Below are 15010 nucleotides of genomic sequence, written 5' to 3' on the forward strand. Positions count from 1 at the left end.
GGGTGGGAGGAGCAAGCTGTTACTCTGTCCAGGGCAGGAGACCGACTTTGGTCAAGCATCTCACAGTTGTGTAGCTTTCAGCCCCTTGCTACCTTAAGCCTCATGTTCCTTAGTAAAATGCAGGTCACACCACTTCGCTGTCATTGTTGGGATTAAACAGAATAATTTGTGTCAAAATGCCTGTAGGCAGTAGGCCTTTTCCAAATATAATTACTCTCCTCTGGCTATGCCTGGGAGCAATTTTGTGGTCCTAAAATGTATTGCAATTGTTGCGGGTGCCCTCATAGGAGGTGCCCTGTTGGAGATTTAACTTGAGCTTTTGTTATTTTCTTTTTTTTTTTGCAGGTGTACAACACAGTTTATTTAGCATCCCCAAGGGAAAACGACCCTCCCAGCCCTCTTCAGATATGATATAACTTTTATGTGCACACACAGATTTCTCCATGCAAACATACCCACAAAGGGTAATTAAATGGCACATGTTCAGGTTGAACATTCCAATAGCAGGTTTCCCACAATGCCCCACATGGAGCCAAGATCTATGTGCAATACGCACGGTGGTTTTGTTTTTGTTTTTGTTTTTTATTCTCTGCTCTGTGGTGTAAAGTTATTGTTGCAAATGTAAAAAAGGCCTGCAGGTACCCTGGGGTAACAGTGATAAGAAAAAGAGGATGCCTTTGTGTTTATCTATAGCACCAAAATTCAAACCATTGGAAAAACTGCACGAGAGTGTGTGAATTATCTCATGGAAGAGTATAGTGTTGGAATGAACACCACATATGACCTGAAGAAACAGAAGGATAAACTGTTAGAAAGTGATGAACTGAAGTTAATGAAAAATTAAAAAAAAACACTCCATAAAGCTAAAAATTAAGATCTCGATCATATATTGAAAGGCTGAATCCATCAGTGATTCAGTGAACATATGCCACTTAATGGTAATGCTGATCATAAAACAAGCAAAGATCTATCACAGTGAACTGAAAATTGACGTGAACTGAGAATATTCAACAGGCTGGTTGCAGAAATTTAAGAAAAGACAGCATTAAATTTTTTAAGATCTTTGGTGATGAGGCATCTGCTGATCTACAAAGCAGTGAAGTTCACTGATGAATTCACCAGCATGGCACATGTATACGTATGTAACTAACCTGCACATTGTGCACATGTACCCTAAAACTTAAAGTATAATAATAATAATAATAATAAAGGAAAAAAAAAAGAAAAAGAGAAAACAGTGAGGAGTCAAGCTCTTGCCTGTCATGGAAGTTTACACTCATGTAGGCCTGCCGCATTAGCAGATCCCAGCACAGTTATTCTTTCTGTGGCATGCTTAATTCTTTTAGGGTCTGTCTCATCAGCTGTGGTCAGTGTCTGACTGGGGTAGCAACGCCAAAACAGTGATGTTTCATGAGCATTGTAGAATTTTCTGGCATCAGAATTTTTTTTTTTTTTTTTTTTTTTTGAGACAGGGTATCACTACTCTGTTGTGCAGGCTGGAGTGCAGTGGCATGGTCTCTGCTCACTGCAGCCTTGACCTCCAGGGCTCAAGCAATCCTCCCTCCTTGGTCCACTGAGTAGCTTGGATTACAGGCATGTGCCATTATGCCTGGCTAAGTTTTGAAATTTTTTGTAGAGATGGGGTTTTGCCATGTTGCCCAGGCTGGTCTCAAACTCCTGGGCTCAAGTGACCCTCCCACCTTGGCCTTCCAAAGTGCTGGGATTACAGACATGAGCCACCGTGCCCAGCCCTGGCATCAGATTTTTATCAGTGATGACTTTTGTTATTTTCTTTAGTGAGGAAGTTGCCAGTTACAGCAAGGTACAGGCAAGAAAAGAAAGGCACTAAGGCCAGTTTCCATGAGAAGGGCAGGTGCAGTGCAGGCAGCACTCATTCTCTTGAGGGAAAGGTATTAAAAGATGTTTCCCGACTGGGCGCAGTGGCTCACACCTGTAATCCCAGTATTTTGGGAGGCCGAGGCGGGCGGATCACTTGAGGTCAGGAGTTCGAGACCTGTCTGGCCAACATGACGAAACCCCGTCTCTACTAAAAACACAAAAATTAGCCGGGTGTGGTGGTGCATGTCTGTAGTCTCAGCTACTTGGGAGACTGAGGCAGGAGAATCGCTTGTACCTGGGAGGCAGAGGTTGCAGTGAGCTGAGATTGCGTCACTGCATTCCAGCCTGGGTGACAGAGCGAGACTCTGTCGCAAAAAAAAAAAAAAAAAATTCCGTTTCTGGAGATTTCAAAAAGAGAAGGTGTTTCTTGCAGTAGTCATAGGGCAGGTAAAAAGGGATTTGTGAGTAGACCAAGTTCTGATTTAGTGTTCTTGATGTTCTCTTGTATCCTGATAAATAGCTGAGTATGAGAAAAGGAATTAGAATTATACTTTCAGAGCTCAACATGGGGCCCCTGGCTGCAGGTCAGGGATTTGGTCTTGCCATTTGCATGTATCCAAGAAATTATGTAGGTGTAAGCCTCCACAGTGACACTGCATGGCAGTGAGAACCTGTGACAGGTCCGTGGCACTTGCAAATTGAACAGACACCAGTTCCTCTGTGCCTGATGTCTGAAGAGGACTCATTTTGTTTTCACTCGGCCTCCCCAGGGTTTTGGGACAATTTGTTGGGAGCAGAGGAAACTTTCAGAGGAAAATTCTGGACTTCCTGCTTTTAATGTAGGTGACTTCTTAAGAGATGTTTCAGAAAAATAAGTGTAATGTGATGGTATTTGTGCTCTGAGTTTATGGAACAGTTCATACTAATCATCCCAGAGGGCATTGTGAAATCCGAAGTGAGATTTGGTCTTAATTAACTTGTGTCTTGAAGATGACAGGATGAGTGGTTCTTCTGAGGGGAGGAGATAGTCTGTTTCCTGGGCAGGGAGGTGGTAAAGAACGAGGTACGTCCGGGATCCAGTCAGAGATTGTTGGCCTGGGTCGTGAGTCTGTCAAGGGGAGTTGTGGGAAGAGATGAAACAGTAGGTGACTTCTGGGCCATGGAAAGCCTTGAATGCCTCACTAAGGGGTTTGGGGTACAGCTTTTGGCCACTTGGGAGGAGTGGGTCTCTCTAGCTGTAATTATAAGGGGTTTCAGGGCTGAAAGAGCTCTCTTGTCTCCAAGATGGCCACCCGTCTGGGCATCCCAGCACTATCAGGCCTCAAACTCCTTATCCGCAGTTCGTTCTCAAAAAACAGCCAACGCGGCAGCTCCGGGTGACCAGGATTGCAACACCAAATGTGTTTGTTCCCCATGTTTGTGAAATACCTCAGAGGCACTGTTCCAGTGCCACCTGACTAGTTTTCTGATTGCCACATGGCCCTGGCTCTATCTGCCAATACTCAACCGGGGCTGACTGGTCAGAGATTTTGAGATGTTTGTGGGTTCAAACATAGAAACCTCATTAATGTCTGCTTGGGTGAGGAGATTTTACCTCCTCAAATCTTCTGAATAACACTTATCGGACTTGGAGGCGGCTCTGGCGGCCTGGAGTAAGCAGTGTGACCTTGGACCAGTCACAATCTCTCTGAGCTTTAATTCCTTCAACTGCGTAATGAGGATAGTAATTCTTACTTTGCAGGATTGTGACCCACAAGTATGCTATACAGATGGCAGGTCAAGAATCAGCTCACTCACCAGCCTTCCTGCCCCATAGGTCACTAAAAAGCAAGCGTGACCTCAAATTTCCGAGTTGTTAAAATTCAATCTTGCATTTAATTTTTGCAAATGAATTACTGCCAACCTTTGACTGAGAGCAGGAAGAAGCCTGGCTAATATATAACATAATGGGAACTCAGAAGCCCCTGGAAATTGGCTAAGGATTGATCCCGTGGTACTCTGCCTAAGGAAGGGGGTTGCAAGGGATATTTGGCCTTGTGTGTCACTTCCTTCATTGACCTCCTACCAAAGGCAAAAAACTGAAGTTGCAGAGGGGAGGGGCTGACCGTTTTGGGGCTTTTATTATGTGCCAAGCACACAGAGAATAGTTTTGCATATGTTTTCTCATTTTGTCATCTCCTCCATCCTAAGAAGTAGCCAGTATTACCCCTAAATAGCAGTTACTCATTCAGTAAATATTTGTTGAGTGATTACTATGTGCTAGCTATTGTTCTAGGAACTAGAACACATGAGAAACTGAGGTCCAAGGTGGTGATAGGACTCGGTCAAGGCCACACAGCTGCTGTGTGGCCAATCTGCATACAATCCCACCTCTCCTGGGGTTTATTCCAAGGTTGTTTTCATTCCAGGTGCTGGACAGACATAGACACACATATATGCACACATAGTACATACACCCAAACACATCCACACTTGTGCACACACCTGCATATGCACATGCATAAGCACACACAGTCACGTGCACACACACATCATGCAAACACACACATTTTCACACACACACTAATGCTCACAAATACACATGCACAAATATGCCCACAGATGCATACCACATACACTATTCTAACACATATTCACAAACACACGTGCACTTGCACACATTTTCATACACGCTATACCATTTATTGGGGAAAATTGTTTTCAAACTTTTGGCATATTTCAGATAAGCAATATTATCAGACACAATCTCAAAGATTTCATTCTCTGTAGCTCCCTCCCTCCCTCTGTCTCTCCTTCCCTCTCTTCCTTCCCTCTTCCTTTCCTTCCTTCCTTTCTCCCGCCCATCTCTTCCCTTCCTCCTCCTTTTTCTTCTTTCTCTCCCCATTTCGAAACCAGACTTCTCTTCTTTTTTCTAGCCAACAATTTTTTGTTTGTCTTTTAAGACAGAGTCTCACTCTCTCGCCCAGGTTGGAGTGCAGTGGTGTGATCTTGGCTCACTGCAACCTCTGCTTCCCGTGCTCAGGTGATCCTCCAGCCTCAGCCTCCTGAGTAGCTGGGAAAACAGGTGTGATCCACCATGCCCGGCTACCTTTTTGTATTTTTTTTTGTAGAGACAGAGCTTCACCATGTTGCTCAGGCTGGTCTTGAACTCCTGAGCTCAAAGGAATTCACCCACCTTGGCCTCTCAAAGTGCTGGGATTACAGGCATGAGCAACCGTGCCTGTCCTAGCCATTAAATCTTAAGGAATTATCAGGACTATCAGACTCAGGTTGGAATTTTCAACCAGAAAGTAAAGACTCCCTCCAGGGCTACCAAAAGCTGAATCTGTTTGCCAACTTCTGCCTAGGTTCTTTCCCGCATGCAGCTGTATAATCCCCAGAGTCCCCTCCCCACCATCAGGCATGGCATGCTCAGGTTCAAGTCAAGCTCTTGCAGCCAGGCGTCCCCAGCCCCAACACCCACCTACCAGCTCTCCCGTGCATGTGCCAAGTGCCTGTGAAGGCCTCTTCCAAGTCTTTCATCACCCCTCAGGGTGGGGATGCATCTATTTCTGTGTTTCAACACTTTGCTTCCACCTGGCATTTCATTTGCCAGCTAATAGGTGAAGTAACTCATCTTGCTACTGGCAACATGGAAACTGTGCTTTATGGGGAGCTGTGCTCTGGTCCATAAAGTGTTTGTAGGGGCATGGCAAGTCCAACCTGGAGTCCTTAGTGGCCACCAGGAGGTAGGCCGGGTTGCTGGGCTTCAGTCAAGCTCATCAGTACAGGCAATCAGACTCTTCAGAGTATTTCATCATCCCAGCAGCTCAAGGTGGGGGTGGTGGTATTTGAGAAACTTTGGCAACTCCCGTGTCTCAGTCCCTGAAGAGTGCCAACAGAGTCACCTTTCCCAACTCATCTATTTTCTTTGGTATCAGGGACATCTCTCACTCAATAAATCTAAATCACCTTTGCTTTTACCACGAAAGGATATCGAAAGTGTGCTTAGAGACTCCAAGTTCTCATTGGGACCGTTGGACTCCAGGGTCTAGCATTTACCCAACTGGCCACATTGCCCCACTGGGTGCATTTGCTAGAGGCAGGTCGTTAAGTTCAAGTGCTTGTAAACAATTCCCAGGGAGCGGGGACAGCCAATTCTGCAGACAGCTTAGGAATGGTTTTAGCAACATGCACTTCATCTGGGGCAAGCTGCCTGTACTACGTGCCCGCACACAGACACACATACACACGCACACACATATCCCACTGGAGAAGATAAAACGGGAAGATGGAAATAGGAGCTCTAGTGAAGATGATGTCGTGGAGGAGAACAGTGCCCAGTAAGAGAAGGGGAGCCCAACACCAGGTGCCTCATGGGCATCAGGCCAGACTTTGGGATTGTTTAGTGATAAAGAAATGGACTTCCGGAGGTGGGGTTCTCCTGGGCACTGAGCCTATAGCCTTATATGGTGATTACTTACAATCAAGTCTTATGTTGTAACTAGACCATAAACTCTCAGCAGGTAGGGATCAGGGCTCATGCTTATTTTCCCTCTTCTGTTCCACTCTAACTCAGAGCCTTATGCATAGACAGTGTTCACTAAATGCTTGAAAGGAAAGGAGCTTGGGCTACATTTATATCACATGCTGTCATGTTCAAACCTTTCACTGTGAGTTAGCCCCTTCTGGTTGCTGAGCTCACCTTCAGGCATGTGACCTCCTCTGCTCCTTTGTCCAGCACCCATTACCATGTGGAACAGCGTCAGGATTCGATGAACTGTCTTCTAGAAGGGAGGCAAGATTTACACATACAGAGCAGTGTGTGATCACAGACTACAGTGGATTCACTGAAGCGTTGTAAGTTTAGACAACACGTTGGTCCTGTGACAGCCAGTAAAAGGAGTATTTTTCTCCTCCATTAAGAGGAGCTACCAGGGAGGCATCCTTGGAGCAAGTGAGATTAAGGGGTGGCCTTGTGAGAAGGAAGAGAAGAAACTGGTTCAGGCCAAAGGAATGGCGCGAGGAAAGGGACAGTGCCAGGCGCACACATTCGTTTGCTCTTTGTTCCTCTTGTTTACTCATTCATCCATCCAAAAATACTTAATGAGCCCTGCTGTGTGCCAGGCACTGTTCCAGCTTTAGGGACAGAGCTGTGGGCACCTCTAGTCCCTAAAGTTTATAAAGATAACAAACAAATATTACAAGTGAGCAAAGCATTAGCTAGAAAAGCACTGGGTGTCTTAAGGGCATTGAATAGGCAGGGGCAGAAGGAGGGCTAACAAGGGCTGAAGCATAAGGGGGGCAGCCTGGAAATGTGACACGAGGTGTTGAGGAATAGCAAGAAGTGTTCCAAGCATGAAGTTCCAGGGACAGGAATGAGCTAGACTCTCAAAAGTCACTTGAAGTCCTGCGTGGCCAGAGTGTAGGAAGTCTAGGGAAGGGCAGTGGGGTGGAGGGAGGAGTGAGTGAACAAGGTGGGGTGGGAAGGTGAGGAGTAGGGGGTGGATAACATCAGGCAGATGTCGCACAGAACCTTCTGGGCCATGATAAGGATTTTGGACTTCTTCTAAGGTAAGCCAAGCAAGTAATGCTGTTGACTTGAAAGTGGGTGCAAGTAGTGTAAAGATGCAACAGCCCCATGAAATATTCAGGGCAGGAATCTCTAGGATGGGGAGTGAAGGGAGAGGGAAGCATCAAGGATGAGTCTAGGGCTCCTTGCTTAAGTAAGTGCTCGGGTGGGGCTTCTGTTTACTGACGTAAGGAGCACAGGAGGGGGACAGTTTTGTGGGGGACAGGTATTAGGGGATGACACAGTTTTGCAAATGTCGGTTGGAGGGTTTATGAGATTCCTGCATGGATATTGAAGATCTCATTTGGAACCCCTGAGAAGATATCCTCTTTTTCTTTCTGCTTTTCCCTTTCCTGGGCCTTGGTCTCTTGAATATGTTCCATGAACGATCTTTTATTGTCACTAGCCCTGGTTGGCTATGAGAGGAGAGGGCGGCTGCCAAGTGTCTATTCCAAGGTGTATTTGTCCATTTTTCTTTGCTATAAAGAAATACCTGAGACTGTGTAATTTATAAAGAAAAGAGGTTTATTTGGCTCATAGTTCTGCAGGCTGTGCAAGCATGGCACAAGCATCTACTTGACTTCTGGTGAGGCCTCAGGAAGCTTTTACTCATGGTAGAAGGTGAAGGGGGAGCCAGCATGTCATGGTGAAAGATGGATCAAGAGAGAGAGACATAGGAAGAGGTTCCAGGCTCCTTTAAACAACCAGCTCTCTTGTAAATTAACAGCGCCAGAACTCACCCATTACTGTAGGGAGGGCACCAAGCCATTCATGAAGGATCCACCCTACTATGACCCCAACACTTCCCACTAGGCCCCACCTCCAACATTGGGGATCACATTTCAACATGACATTCGAAGGGGACACAGATCCAAACTATATCACTAGGTAAGCACAACTCCCAATGTATGAAGGTTCATTGGAAGGTTCATTCACTGTTGGAATGACAGAAATTATTCCATTCCATTTCATCCCATTCATTTTGTTCAACTCAACCAGTACTTTCTTTTTTCTTTTTTGAGGTGGAGTCTTGCTCCGTCTCTAGGCTGGAGTGCAGTGGCACAATCTCGGCTCACTGCAACCTCTGCCTCCCGGGTTCAAGCGATTCTCCTGCCTCAGCCTCCTGAGTAGCTGGGACTACAGGCACCTGCCACCACGCCAGGCTAATTTTTGTATTTCAAGTAGAGATGGGGTTTCACCATGTTGGCCAGGATGGTCTCAATCTCTTGACCTCATGATTGCCCACCTCGGCCTCCCAGAGTGCTGGGATTACAGGCGTGAGCCACCATGCCCAGCTTCAACCTGTATTTTCTGTGTGCCTGCCCTGTACCCAGCACAGGCTTATGGGGTTAACATGACCACTAGGGAGGCAGTCATGCAAGATAAAATTTTACACTTTCTGGAAGCATAGACAAACTACCCTGGGAGAAGAGTCAAAAGGTATTTGAACTCATTTCCTCATGTTTTTCATAAGCAGAAACTGAGGCCCAGAGAAATGAAGAAACTTCCCTGAGTTGACATAGTGTTTAGAAGAAGAGGCAGAGCTGGAACCCAGTTCTGACTAACGTGTCTGTCTGCATGGTATGAGGCCTCCTATTGGCACACGTCTTTGCATAAGTGACATGACATAGACAGGGTAGGAGAGTTTGATAGGAAAGAACTCTAGCTCTAGAGTCAGACAGTTCTGGGTTCAAATTCTGGCTCTGATATTTGTGACCTTGGGCAAGTTATCAACTTCCCTAAACTTTAGTTTCTCTATTTCTAAAGTGAATAATAGTACCTCTGGAACTAGTAACAGTATTTCCAATGTCTGCATATACTGAGGATTGAATGAGTAGTGCTTATGAAGCATGACTTACTCACCACTTCTCACCCCCTGCACTGCTACCACTCTGGTTGAAGCCCCTGTCATTATGGGCCTGGATCTGGGCTATTTTTTGGGGTCTGCTTTCACCCTAGAAATAGCATCTGAGTGGAGCTTCTTGTGTAATTGATTTATTATGTAAGGGATGTAGGAGAACCCTGTATGGAAGTGCAGGAGGCTGGAGAGCGCAATGGAAGGGGTTCAGCACAGATATGGTTTCAGCTGGAGAACAGCCTCAGTCTGATTCCATGGGCAGTCTGAAGCATGAATGGCGCTACAGAGCTGGTCCCTCCTTGTGGCTAAGGGGCTGGGTATTCTACTTCCAGTTAGTTGGGGGTTTGTGACTCCTAGGCATTTCCCTGTGAGACGATTCCTGACTATCCACAGAGGTAATACTCTGGAGAAGGGTGCATTGCTCACTGCAGCTTGGGGGTGGGTGTGTTGGCTGGAACCGCAAAGAAATCTTGGTTGAGGCCCCAACACTTTGATGCTAGCACATCTTTAAACACTCACAAATCTCTCTTCTAACAAAGAGAAGATAAGTCTGAGACAATGGAATCTATCTAGGCTTAACTCAATTAACACTGTGGGTGTTTTGATTGCCTCTGCATTTTCATGGCAAATGTTACGGCATTTCTACTTGATAGTGAAACAAAATTTAATTTGAAACAAGTCCATTTACATTAAAAAACTGGGTTGATTTAAAGACATATTAGTAAACGATGGTACAGGTGGTAGCTGGATAAGGCAAATAAAATACAGGGCTCTCCAGAATATTGGAGTTTGAGGGAGACCATGTTTGCAGATAGAGCAGGAAAGATCCAAGGTCCCAGATTGAAGTGGGGACTATCTTACACTCTCAGTGGCCCTAGACAACTCATTGCATTAGTGAAGAAAGCACTGTATCAAGAGGACCCGCTGTGTGGTCTGAGCAAATCATTCATGTTCCAATCATTCATGGGTTCCAGTCAGCCCACGTGGGAAACAAAGAGTCAGGATTATATTGGTTGCTAGTGTCAGAAACACAAATAAGCTTCTTCAAGAAAGGGGCATTATTGGTTCTTGCAACTGTGGAGTTCCGGGATAAGATAGCTTCAGTTCTTGTTGGATTCAGGGATTTCAAGTGTCTTCCCCTCCTAGCTAAAGTCCGAGAATTGAGTCTGGCAGGCTTCGGATAGGTGGAAGTTTCTGATTGGCTAGGCCTTGGTCATATGCCCACAGGTGGGTGGAAGGTTCTGATTGGCCAGGCTTTGGTCATGTGCCCACAGGTGGGTGGAAGGTTTTGATTGGCCAGGCTTTGGTCATGTGCCAATAGTGGCCAGGGGTTATGAAGGGTGGGAGAGCAGGCAGGGTCAGCCCTTCAAACCCTGTGGATTCGAATGGGGTAGAAGGGGATGGTGCTCTTCAATGGAGAACCACCGTGCTTTTATCAGATGAAGGGATGAATGTCTAAGTAAGAGATGTCGTATCCACCAGAGGACTTTCTGTAAGGTTGTTTCCAGCTCTTTCCTTTGCAGCTGCACTCTGTGCTGACCCCTGATGTTTGTGGAGGAGGTTGAGGCCTCCTCTGGGAGCCTTCCTGCTTTTCTAGCCTCCGCTCAGGAATTGCACCTTCTTACTCCCACTTGAAGTGCCCCCTACCCTCATCGCATCCCCACCTCCAATCCCTGTATTTACCTGGAGAAACCTGCTCTACATCCTCCTCTGCCTAAAACCCTCAACTTCTGTTTGCAAACCCCTGATTTTGGCATTGAGAGCCAAGGGTCCTCTGAGCCTGCTGCTCCTCTTACTAGCTGGGCATCTGAAGGCTCTATATCTCAGCATCTCCATATATAAAGAAGATCATAACTGTGCTGCCTCCTAGGGCTGTGGTGAGATTTACATGTTACTACAATGAAAACATCTTACACCTGGCTGCTCGTGGTTAGATCCATAGATGCGGCCTGTAATTATAGTCATGGAATACGAGGCTGTACACAATCTGCTGTTCACTCTGTACTCAGCCTCATGTCTGTGCCTCTTCCCAACTCCCTGAACTCCCCCAGCCATATTGGACTCCTCCCCATGACCTGAGCATACCTATTTTTTCTTTCCTCCACATTTGCTCATGCTCTTCCTTCTGCCTGCAATGCCCTTTCTTCCCTAGCACCTTAAGACCTGGGTCATGTCCTATTTTCTCTGTGAAACCTCCCCTAGCCAGTCATCATGACCTGCCATCCCCACTCTAAGGCTAAGGAATGATTCCCCTTCTGTCACGTTTCCCAAGGACTCAGGGGTGTTCCCTTATTATAGTACACCTCAGTGTATGTTTCTGTGGTTGTTTTTGGGGTCAGTCTCCACACACAGGTGTGAGTTTCTTGGGGACAGGGACGTGTGTTTTTCTCACTGCTCTGCATTCTCAGCATGGAGTCCCACAGATAGTAAAATTCTCAGAGCTTGTTGGGTGAATGAGCGAATAGCCTGTGTACTTGTCTGCTTGAAGGCGAGGACTGTGTCCAACTTAATCTTTGTTTCCCCAATGTTTGGCACCCCGTAGGCGTTCACTAAATTATTCTTGCACATAATCGAAGGATAGATAAGGCAGATGTATGCAAGTAGGTGAAGCAAGGAAAGGTACGAAGGACCCAGGAGAGGGAGAATTTGGGCAATGAAATCAGGGGTCAAGATGTGGTTCCAGAGCTCTGAGGGGGAAGCTAGATCAGGGAGCTGGGGGAGTCATGGGAGGCCCAGCCTCTTTTCCCTGAGCTGCACTCTTTCCTAGGTGTATGGGAAGGAGGAGACCCCACCCAGCCTGAAGAGGGGTATTAACATGCTCGAATGGCTCAAGGAGTGTTTCACAGGCTTATCTGTTAATAGTAAAAATGAAATTATATGAAAAATACAACAATGTGTGGGTTGCAGGACAAGTTAATGATTTCTCATGTAGTCAGATGTGTGTCCCTTTAATGGAGGCAGGTAATGGCAGTGGTAATAATACCCTGGATCTGTTGATAGCATCTTTCTTCTGAGGAGGTCAAAGCACTTTCTATTCTTACCTCATCTCTCTTTCTGACTTCCCAGGGAAGTCAGTCTGATTATCCCCATTTCTCAGGTGCCTATGTGCTGTGACTCACACTGTGCCTCTGGAGCTCATCCCTTTGTCCAGCCTGGGTGGGGCCCATGTGACTCTCTCCTCCTTGAGCACTGAGCCTGGAGCACCCTCATTTCCTGGGTGACCAAGAAGGCTTGGCTAACTATAAAGGGTGCTCTGAAATACGGGTCTATGGAGCTAGCCACACCACGGGAAGCAGAGGGGCTGGGTGGGGGGTGGTGAAGAGAGGAGGAGGTGGAGGAGGAAGGACCTGAGGGAGGGGGAGGGATGAAAGGTCTGGAGGACCCAGAACACTAGACTCTGAGCATGCGAGGGCAGGGCCATGTCCTGTTTGCCTTCCTATCCTTAGGACGAAGCCCAGTGCATGACATAGCATCGGTACATAGGCCAGATACATGGTTGGTCAGGCGACAGGTGGACATGCCATGGTATCTTTCAAGGCCCAGTTCAAAGATCACCTCTTTGAGAAGCTTTCCTTGGCCCTTCCACTGGACTGCTAACATACCACTGCTGGGCTCATAACCCATGGAGCCTCTCAGGCAGCTTTGTGGCAGAGTTAACTGTCTATGTGTCAGATGCCCCCATTTGGATGTCAGTTCCTGGACCAGGCATGAGTCTAACTTGTCTCATATCTTTAGGGTCTGTTAGCACAGGACGTCTCATGTAGTAGGTGTGGGCAGAGAGAGGTGCAGGAAAGGCTGGGCTTTGAAGTCAGAAAGACCCAGATTCATACACGGGTTCTGCCTCTGACCACACAGGGTTCCATTGTGGCTCAGGAAACCCCTTAGCCTCCTTGAGCATATGCTCCTTTCCCCCTTCCTCATGATAAAATGGAGCTGAGAAAACCCACTTTGCTGGGTGTGGCAAGGCTAACCATGGTGGCATTGCTTGGCACCTAGAATGTGTTCGGTATTCATTTCCTATGATTAATTTTAGATTTGGTGGTTTCCAGCCCTGGCTCGGCATTAGAACCGCCCTTCTCAGGAATAGACATACTTGGAACTCCACCCCTGGGAAATTCTGAGCCTGTGAATCTGGGCTGGGGCCAGGATCTGCCTGTTAAAAAGGGTCCTCTGGTTATTCTGATGTTGGAGGGTCTCAGTGTTTGTGAAATCAAACATATGATTGAATGTAAGGTAGAATGTAAGTCCTTGATTTCTCTGGTTTCTAGTGTTCAGTGAAGGGACAGAAAAGCCTCCTTGGTAAAGTGATCTCTTTTAGGGAGGATGCTTGGGGGGTCCAAGAGCTCAAAGCATTTTCTCTTCTTATCTCATCTCTGCAGGTCCAGCCTTGCCCATCGAAGCAGATGAAACGGAGAGGAAGTTCACCCTGGCCTCCTTCACAGTACCCCCGTGACCCAAGTAAGGGGGCCACCTTCTCTGCACTTCATCTCGTCACTTTGTTCAGCAGGCATTCTCCATGTTTTACATTTGCAGACCAGATGCGGGCGGCAGTAGAGCTCTGTGGACTCCGTGACCATCAGTCAACGGGGTAGTGAGGTGTTGCTTGTCTTTGCTAGAATTTCTCAAGTTTACAAAGAATTAGAGATAGAAATGAAAGTTCGTAATTGTTTAGAGTCCCAGCTGGCATCTGATAGACCCCTAAGGGACCTCCATGCAGACTGGGGTGCCAGCCAGGCCTTCTTTCTGAATCAAGGATATAGAAATCTCCAGTTGTTGAAAGGCAGACTCTGTATAGGTCTAGGGGTCAGCAATGCAGAAGGAGCCCAGGTTGTGAGGCCTGGGTCCAGGCTGGACTTGCTGCTGGCTTGCTGTGTGACTCTGTATGGGCCAGAGAGCCTCCCCAAGCCTTGCTGACTTTGACACATCAGCTGAAATTCTTTCTCTGATGCTTATGATCCTGAAAAGGAATTGGACGTAGTGGAGAAAGGAATTTGTCCCAAGCAGGAAAGCAGTAAATTGCCAACAATGGAAGGTTGGAAAGGCCTGTGTCCATAGTACCAGGTGGGAGTCATGGACCACTGGGGTGGCTGAGCCTGAATGTGGGGCTTATAGGAGACTCTAGGATCACAGAATTGAAAGTGGTAGCGGTGAATGGAGAGTGGGGATTACATAGTACAAGGCATTTTCTCACATACTGTTTTCTTCAGTTTACATGGAATCCTAAGAGATATTATTGTGTCAACATTCATGATAACCAAATCATTTTACAGGGGAGAAAACTGAGGCTCAGAGAGGTGAAGGTCCCCAAAGTCACATGGCAATTTGGTGGTGCCAGGATTTGAATCCACGTCTGTATGACTCTACTACCACCCCACTACAGTTGACTTGGGGCAAGATGGGTGTCCCAAAGCATTTGGGTTGATTTAGATTTTTTCTGGAGTGGTTCTACAGATCTTTCCCCCAGGTGAGGCAGGCGCCCTCCCTTTCCTGGGAACAGGCCATTCTCAGTGTTTGGGAAGGAAGGGGCAGCAACATGTGGCGGGGTCAAAGGCATCGGGTGCTGGCCGCTGTCATTCCCAGTGGGAAATGGATCTCCTTCTCAGGAACCTGAGCAGGAGCTGGAAGTTCTCCCTCTGCAGGCAGGATCTCAGGTGATGGCCCTGAACAGGTGATTGTTTTGCAACTAGTCAGGGAGGGTGGACAGGTCTTGAAGTCTAAGAAGGCACAGATTTCCAGACCAGGTCTCACCCAGGAGATTCAAA

The sequence above is a fragment of the Pongo pygmaeus genome, chromosome 7, assembly GCF_028885625.2.
Source record: "Pongo pygmaeus isolate AG05252 chromosome 7, NHGRI_mPonPyg2-v2.0_pri, whole genome shotgun sequence".
NCBI lineage: Eukaryota > Metazoa > Chordata > Mammalia > Primates > Hominidae > Pongo > Pongo pygmaeus.